This window comes from Saccostrea cucullata, unplaced genomic scaffold (assembly GCF_032062105.1).
Source record: "Saccostrea cucullata isolate Sc308-1 unplaced genomic scaffold, CSIRO_AGI_Scuc_v1 ctg5957, whole genome shotgun sequence".
NCBI classification, from domain to species: Eukaryota; Metazoa; Mollusca; class Bivalvia; order Ostreida; family Ostreidae; genus Saccostrea; species Saccostrea cuccullata.
The window spans coordinates 41,931-51,556 of NW_026932764.1; the positions used below are offsets into that span (position 1 = coordinate 41,931).

Consider the following 9,626-nt stretch of genomic DNA (forward strand, 5'->3'; position numbering starts at 1 on the left):
TGCTGATCACATCGAAAGATTGTTGAATAAAACAGGATGTTGCAGTTCTTCACAGTTAAGGATTTATCAAGGTATATATGCAAATAATATCAATTTATGAAAATTCTTTGTTTGCATAAAAACTAAAATAAAATACTTTATCAACATGATCAATAACTTAAGTCAGAGTTGATCAATCCTGCTGAAATATTAGCTGTCAGCCACTTCCAAATACCAGTAAATTAAAATGAGAAATTTACTTTAATTTTAGACAAAATGATATGCCCTGGATTTCAATGTAAAAGAAAACGAATACCCTCATGACACCACTTGCAGCAACATTTCAGAGAAATGATTAAAGTGTCCTAAACAAATCAAGTAAGTAGTCATAATTTTCATTATTAGTTGGGAAAAATAGAAATTCTATGAATTCCTATATAATGTATATATTATCAAATGCTGTACATGGCAGGAAATAGATTAATTATGTTGAATATAAGTAAAACATGTTTAAAAAGCAGTGCGAGGGATCGACGGATGATTTTGCATTATTATGAGTGAAATTAAGAAGATAAAAATACATAATTAAGTCACATGGAATAAAATCACTTCGCTGTAACTCAATTCAACATAAGTGTGTTGGCAAAATCGTGTTTTACTGTATTTTGTTATTTTTTTTAATTATTCATCATTTACTTATCTCAATTAATTAATTTAATTTTTGGGGAGAGGGAGTGGGGATGCGTGGAGTCCGTGCCCATACTAATTTTTTGGGCTTCCTAACACAGGAAACTTTGATTGAGAATTTGCTCCTTAAAAAAATACCCCCCCTCTTGCCACTGAACTTATCCTATATACTTTCTAAAAATATGCAAAATATACATAGTTATGTATTGTTTTTAATTTGTTTTACCGGGTATATTTTTTTTATTTGTAAACTGGCATGATTTAACATGTCCATGTATTAACTATACATTATTGATAAGAGACGTACACTCCATTTTGAATTAAAGTTTTGACAGACCTGGTATATTTTATATGCCAAGTCAGTGTCATATTTGCTTTTTTTTAATCAAACATTAATTGATTTGATAAAGAGAACAATAGCTGTGTTTCACCCAGTTCAATCCAAAAATCATTCGTGCTTCACTAGATGCTCGGTTTTAGAGTAGAGCAGAACACATTCAACGAGGCTCAAAGGAATAATCTAGTGTGTCAAAGAATTAATGTGTTTAGATAAAACAGAGCCATATAGTTTGTTTATGCATGGCCAATGCTGAAATCTTAAACTCTGAGACAATTATCGCTTCATCGACTTCACTAAGCGGTCACTGGTCAAATGTTTATTCTTTCCCAAGATATCGTTAGCTCTATTACTTGTGTGTATGAACAAGAGTACTAAATATATTGAAATCATGTGTTTTTCTTTGCTAGCAATATAGTGACCTTGTCTAATATCATACCCTGCTATAAAAACATGTTAAAATTTTTATTATAAATTGGTTATCTTCAAATATTATGGAAAAAGACAAAAATTCAATAAATTATTATCCTCAATATTGTATCCTTTTAAACTATATGCTGCTGTTAGAATAATAAGGATAAAATTTAAAAAAAACTAATTAAAAAGATTTAAACACTTTTTTGAAACAATTTAATGGGAATTTTTTTTTCTATTTTTATAAAAATTCTAGGCATATTTTGTTGTGTTGTCAACTGCAAGGATTATGATCAAAGCTCAAGTACACGTGTACAATTTAAAGAAACATATGACAAAACCTTTATCTCAAAGGGGTTTTTTGTCATTCTATATATTAATCTTTTCTAAAATAAATGAATAATTAAATACAAACTCACATTTTATGTATTGCATTAGTTGTTTTAACAGATTTTTAATATCAATTCAAATGGAATGCAGTCCAAAATAGAGTGAATATGAAGTTTTTTTAGTTGTCATTCATCACTATCCCACTGAAAAATATATTTTATTCTATAAAAAAAAAATCCAAAGGTGGCATCTTGTTTATATTCCTACATATACCTATTGTTAAGGATTAGTTAAATACTTTAACAGTAACTTAAGTATACGTATTATTTATTTATAAATAAGTATTTATGATTCAGATCTTAAAAAATTGTATATTAATGTATGCATGGTATATGTATGGTCGATCAGCAGATCATGTCTTGTGTACTCAGTGTCCGGTCCCTGATAAAAGAAAAATAGTAGTACCTGGTACTAAAAATACGAGTAACAGTTTCACTAGTTGATACTTCCATCATTTTATATGCATATAACCGTAATTTTGTTATTATTTATTTATTAGGTTAAAGCGGAGAAAAAATGCACTATTCAGTTTCATTAGAGAGGTTCATTTTTACAACACATGCCTGATATGTACACCAATGAGAGACTCAGTGTTCCAGTGTTGGTGAATGTAATTTCAAAGAGTTGAAGAAAATCTTCTTAAATTATTTCTACATAATGAAAGCTGATAAGCGGGGTTATATAAATTGACCTCAAGTTTTACAGATAACATAGACTTTTGACCTTGCTGCAGCTGGCTAATTTATTAAATCCCAAATGACCCACACTGCAATCCAAGATATAGGAAATCTGTGAAATTCAGAGTGCATGTTTCTGAAATTAACAATTAAATCAAAGATAGTTTCAGTATCAAAGTATCTAACTTTGAAAAGGGGGAAGGGGATGAGCAATAGCCAATCAATAAAACAAACAATTATATAACTATTTTACTCAGTACAACATTTCTTTTAATACATGTGCTAATGATTTAATAAAATATTCTAAATCAATAAAACAGTATTTAAGGGTTTTTTTTAAATATGGATTCTTATTCCTGCTTCCTTAAGATCTGGCAATTAAGTGCAGGAGATGCTGTTTTCATATTATTATTATTTTTTTAAAAATAAGTATGTGGAATGTTTCTTTGCATTTAATATATGTACAAACCAGATTTTAGCCTGAGATTTGTTATTCCCGAACCAGAATAATTAGTAAAGTTTTACAGTGTGTATAAATTTCATTACACTTTTTGTTTTTTAAATATATTGAAACTATCCAAATTTTAAGGTAAAATTTAAAACTCTAACAAGATCTAAATTCTCTCACTCATGCGGTTTGAGTTCTGTTCTACAATGTAAATTGCTTCAATCTTCTGACTGCAGAGACATCTTTATCTATAACACGATAAAGTCATCATAGCATCAGCACTGATCTTTACTGTCCATGAAATCACAGGGGACAGATAGTTGCCAGAGCTGATCGCCTATAGCTAGTGTTCCCTGAGCATATATGATTGGCAGTGATTAATAACAATTACACTGTGAACCGGGGCCAGGAAGACATCAAGGTCTCCAAGTCTTTATCTTTAAAGTAAAGAATGATGCAGGAATTAGGGTTACTAAACAAATCCCTATTATAGAATCAGTTCTTCAGTTTTAAGAAATACACAATAGTACTACAATATAATACAAATTGAGATTCAGAATGAAAATAGGTTCTTGTAAATTAAAGAGTACATTAATAAAACCCATGAAATATTATCTGACAGCTGCATGTACTATGGAAAAGGAGAAATAAATTAAACTTTTAAAAATTTGATGACTTATATTATCATACATGTATATAAAATGTTCATTGGAGGAGTAGGGGGCTTAAGACCTAAATATTATTATAATTTACATTTCTAATTGTCACTTCCCAGTTTTTAAATTAGTGTTACATGCAAGATATGAAGGAGAATAATTTTTCTCAGACATAATTTGCAAATCAGAGTTACTACTGTAAACATTTAACATTTGGCGGTGTATTCTTTTTAGCATTTTTGGCGGAAAGAAACATCCGCTAATATAAGTACAACGCTAAATGTCTTAAATATAGAACATTAAAATACGCTAAATCAAACCTTTGCTAACTTGTTAAAATATCAATTTCCGCCAAATAGTGTACACTCTAAATATAAAACATTTACAGTATTTCATTAAAATAGTATGAGAAAGATAGAAAGTGTCAATTTTTCAATATTCTTAATACAGTATGGAAATGCTTTCATAATTCATGGGCAATTTAAAGTTCAAAATTTTAATTAAAGTTTTGCAATTTTTTTATCGATTTTTCCAGTCTATTTAATTTTTACATGAGACATCAAAACTTGTTATTATGTATACATTGTTTTGATTATTCTAACTTTGCCTGAATCACATCTTTGATAATACGACATGCCGCTGTACTGAATGTGAGATTTTTCCTACAGAAGATGACACCCAAGAAACTTGTTGAGGCTGTTTCACTGTGACTGATGAAAGAATGCTATGAACCTTTGGAGACCAAGGAATTGGGATAGTCTCTATTATGAGGGAAAGATGTAACCGAGAAAGAAATAAGGTTGACCTTCATCAACAATTTTGGTTTAATTTCATGGTAGAAAGGAAAAATACTGTGGGTATTAACCTGTTAACCAAGACATTGTAATATGTGATCACACTGCCATTCAGTGAAAAAGCCCTTTGTGTTGATACATGAACACTGCACATTGTACATGCTTGTTCCGAAGTGAAATATTTGTTTGTTCCTGTACCTAGTTTATGTTATGCTTTAAGAAAGCCTTAATTCAAAAAGTACTTCATCAAAATGACAAACTGATTTTTCATACCAGTATATATTTTGTAGAGTGTGTACAGATAAAAATTGTTTCTATGAATATGTACTGCATTTCATATAAACGAGAGAAATGTTTCCCAAATTATTCATGTACGATAAAAACTAATATAATATCACAAAACACATGATAATTTTAGACAGGAACGTTCCTCCAAAGTTATTTTTAAGTGGGCTTTGTAATGTATCAACAGATATCCATTAAAAAACAGAGGAATGTTCCTCAAATGCACGGGTTGCAAGCTTCATGAGGTATAAGTAATCAACAGAAATACAACCATTTATGAGAAGAACGTTCCTCAAATGCCTGATTTAATATGAATAAGTTATAGACATAAACAAATCTGAGAGAGGAACGTTCCTCATACATGTAAGTATCCTGTGTGAACAATGTTAAATTTAAGTGAGGAACGTTCCTCAAATGCCTAATGTTTGACAATTCATGAGACAACCATTTGTGAGAGGAACATTCCTCAAATGTCTGATATTTGACAATTTGAGATGCCTAAATTCGAGCGAGGAACGTTCCTCAAATGCCGGATGTTTGACCATTCATGAGATGTCTTCAGAAAAAAGTGAATTTGAGAGAGTAACGTTCCTCAAATGTCTCATGTGTTAAGATTCTTAAAGTATTTAAAAATACACACTGTATGTGCACATGTAAGAGAGGAACGTTACTCAAATGTCTGGTGATAATGAATTCATCTTAGTTTAGAGAGAGGAACGTTCCTCAAATGTCTGTTCATAACAAATGCATCTGAAGTGTAGAGAGAGAGAGAGAGAGGAACGTTCCTCAAATGTCTCATGATAACAAATGCATCTGAAGTGTAGAAAGAGGAACGTTCCTCAAATCTCTGGTCATAACAAATGCATCTGAAGTGTAGAAAGAGGAACGTTCCTCAAATACTTAAGAAAATCTTCAAAAAGGGAACTTGTGGAGACACATATAAGGATTTTAAGACCAAAATGACTTCAGATTGTAAACCTTGGGTGAAAAAAAGGGAATTTTGATTTTCCCTTTTATTTTTGGATTGTGTTATTTGTATTGTAACTGAAGGATTGATTTTTTTTTTGTTACGAAGGTTTTCATCGGTCAGCGCAACTATTAGTCTTAGTATTTGTAATAAAGTTTTCAAGCATTCGAGATATGTATCTTGGCGGTTGAACTTGGCTCATTTACATGTATTTGCCTTGAGGCTGAGGTACCTCTCGGGGGGGGGGGGGGGGGGGGGGAAGGAAATCTGCTAAATCCCGAAAACTCAAGACTTCTGATGCGTGGGTGGCTTAATTAGGTACTACCAGTCAAATTCAAATTATTTATTTTCTTAGACAACATTTATAAGGATAGTGTTATTTATTTGACATCTGCCAGCCTCCCCTTTAATCTAAATGGCTGTCCTCTAACATGTACGCAAATTCATTTGGAAGAACCCAATTTAAGAGTACCCGGAACATCTCGCTCATTTTCAACACGATACAGGCTAATTCTAGACAAATGAAATCGTTCGTAAAGAAATAGATAAATAATCCTTTGATACAATATAAATAAAAACCAGAAGTCTCTCTCTCGAGACTGAAGCTCGACTGGTTTGTACTTGTAACAAAGGATGAGAAAAGTAGCAGTTGGGACTTTAAACTATTTTTAGTAACTATGGCAACATAGTTCATCGAAATCAAAACCGATAAACAGAATTCTTTATCTTGGTGTAGTCTATTTGTGTGCAAAGTTATATTGAAGTCAGACAAACACTGTAGGAGGAGCAACATTTTGAAAGTATTTCAAAGAAATTTCTATTTTTAGTAACCACAGCAACAGTGTTCATCGAAATCAAAAACCGAAACACAGAAATATGTATCTTAGTGTAGTCTTCTTGTGTGCCAAATTATATTAAAATCAAACAAAAACTGTAGGGGGAGTAGAATTTCAAAAGTATTTCAAATTTTCTCATTAAAAGAACTACAAATAAAGTAGTAAAAATGAAGATATTAGATTAAAATGCATAGAAAAAATCCTAAATAAGAAAACAGTTACTGTACCAAACTGTCAAGAAAAATGGGGGGAAATATTTCAAAGTAACATACAGTGGAATTTAGTTTGGGAAAGCATAACAAGAATAAAACATTAAATTCAAGAATTTCAATGGAAAGGGATCCGTAATACATATCTTGTGCACTGAAGATAAATTATGCAAAATTGGAATGTCCAGTGGTATATGTAATTTAGGTAAATACCAAAGGGAAAAATCAACAATATTTTTTCATTGTAGGTTAATCAAACCATCACTTAAATAAGTAGAAGAAACAATTCTCAGTGTGTTAGAACTAAATGAAAATATGGAATTGAACCCACAAACAACAATTTTAGGCTACTTAAAAGAACCACAAAGCTCAAGAATTAAATATTTACATGTATTAACACTTTATTATACATTCATAAGTGGGTTATTATGGAAAACGAGAAAAAAGTTAAATATGAAAATGTAGAAGTAAATTATTTAAGGTAATCCGAACCTCGGGTTCTGAGAATCAGACATTGAGTAATTGAAAATGCTCACAAAGATGTCTCTAAATTCTCAATACGAAATATATTTACCTACGGTGTTTCTTAAAACTTCATTTTTAAAGTTAATCATATTATGCAGGGAAAATTAGTAAATCTCAATTAAATTATCAAAAAATGCGATTAGAACTACCTGCTGCATATTTTCTAATTGATAATTGATCAATAAATACATTTTAGGAATAAAATCATAGGTATCCAGGCTTTTAAAGAAAATTGCATGATTTTTAGCCGGGCTTATTGCTCAAAGAGCAATTGCCGGCTTATGTGATCCTGTTCAAGGCAGGATGTTGACCCCATAGTCGCCATTTTAAAGTTACGTGCAAAAATATAGTTCTTACTCTCAACCGCTTTTGAGATAATACAAACGCTAAATAAAGCAACAAAAATAAAACGAAGATTTATCTATATAAGATAAACATTAGTAGTAATGACTTTGAAAACTTCATAAGTCAAAGAACATAGTTCATTAGCGTAAGAATTTTTGATAACCAGTGTCACCGTAGTTCTCTACACATACGAGGTAAAGCAGGAGAGGGAACCAGACTGGCCTGTTTGTTTATTAGGTTACAGACTACTAATTTTACCCCTATTTCATTGACCACTCAAGTAGTTCCAGTTTAAAAATAGAGGTTTTTTCTTAAAAATTCTTTGGGGTGTTTATGGAGTAGAAAGCGGTTATTTTGGGGCATAAATGGAAAGGAGAGGGTCTGAAAAAAAATATAAAAATGATAATAATGGGAAATTTTGCTTTTAAGTGCGTAGTAGGAAGGGTGTAAAGAGGCCCATATTTACCCTTTCCTCGAAGAGAAAGTGAAAAAAGCAGGGTAGGGGTTATTTGCGATGCCATAAAAGGACTGACTTGCAGACTATGAATGTTCCTGAGAACTTGGTAGATTTTTGGACTTGAAATGGTCTTACTCTGTGCCAAGTTTCAGGTAAGTTGAGCCGGTGTAATTTTTTTTAATATTTTTTATGTTATAAAGGAATGTATAGCAAAATAATTGGTAGTCTGTGTCCTATCAGGTCAAAGGTCAAAACTCGTGTTAATCAGTTTATTGGCATTTTTCGGATAATTTGGAACTAATTATGCTAATTGTTAAAAAAAATAATGGATAAAATTATATTTTAGAGAAGTTAAATGGATTTAAATAATTAAAAAGGGGGAGGGGGCACCTGCTCAGTTGTCAAAGGGTATGACATAATGTGTGCAATTGATGTGTGTCAAGAATTTATGCAATATGAATTTTCATTCTTTATATAATGTTGTAGGTAACATAGAACCCATTCCCCGCCTATCCTCTTATCTTAAATGTCAAATGGAGTTCAAAAACCAAGGTATGTTTTTAACATTTGATTGTTCAGATTACACTATTGTTAGTAGGAAAGAAATGCCTAATTTCTCAAAACTTAAGCTACTTGGTGTTTGTATTTTATAGTTGTCCCAATTACTTATTGATTTGACACAATATTTTATTAATTATGAATGTGAACTGAAGTTAAAATGCTTTTAAATTCATTTTTTTAGTGGCTCATATTAAGCAGATTGTGGGGATGCATGCAGTTGTAGCCTGGATGGGTGACTTAAAAAATTCAGGCCAGTTGCCAGTCAGAAGTGAACAATTTTTGTACCAGAAGCAGAGAAAGTGAGCATTCAGAAAACAAGATACAGCTGTCATCAATATTGCAGTCAAAAGCAGCCAAGTTAAAGGTATACAATCAACTGATTCATAGTTTGTATTATTTTTTGTTTGTTTTCTTTTTTATATACTGTTTTCATCTGTTCATTATCATCTGCTGCTTATTAATGTTTACTCTCTAAAACTTTCTTTTTTTCCTTCAGCTTTTGGAAATGAACATCTGCTGTCTGGTTGCTGGCACTGATCTGTGATTGTCCAAGACAGGAGAGGTCAGTAAGGTGCTCTACATTTCATATGGGATGTTTGGTCCTACTGCCTTTTTCTACTCTTGTGGAATCTTGGACATCATTGTCGGTGGTCGCATATCAGACAAAATCATCATTTTTTGACAAAGACAGGTGTTTTAGAGAATTTGGATAAACTTTGTGCAGAAATAGTACTCCACAAGACAGACAGAACTTATGTACTCCAGTTTAATAGAACCTTCTCTTACCCCCCCCCCCCCTTTCCTGTTCTTAATAGTGAACTTCCAAGCAACTCCAGGACTAATTATATGTGTGGTATGTATTTTCTGTGTTAAACAATTGAATGTATGTATAAATGCGTTTTAATTGTTTTGTTCTTTGGTACCTTTACAGTGCAGAGTTACCTCCCCTTTTTTACAGCAGCCTGAAGAATGTATGTAGGTAAAATGTATATTTAAATTCCTTTTATTGTAAATTCAGAATTATAAAATCCAAATTTTCATAGAATTTATGGTATTTGT

General features: G+C 31.5%; 2 long non-coding RNA genes across 2 annotated transcripts; both read left to right on the forward strand.

Moving 5' to 3' along the window:
• On the forward strand, window positions 1–4,528 carry LOC134236059 (uncharacterized). The gene is made up of 3 exons (XR_009985531.1): window positions 1–71; window positions 251–357; window positions 4,257–4,528. It is a non-coding gene; the product is annotated as an uncharacterized LOC134236059 (long non-coding RNA).
• A 3,957-nt stretch (window positions 4,529–8,485) lies between these two features.
• On the forward strand, window positions 8,486–9,063 carry LOC134236060 (uncharacterized). Its single transcript, XR_009985532.1, has 2 exons — window positions 8,486–8,558; window positions 8,749–9,063. It is a non-coding gene; the product is annotated as an uncharacterized LOC134236060 (long non-coding RNA).
• The last annotated feature ends 563 nt before the right edge of the window (window positions 9,064–9,626 follow it).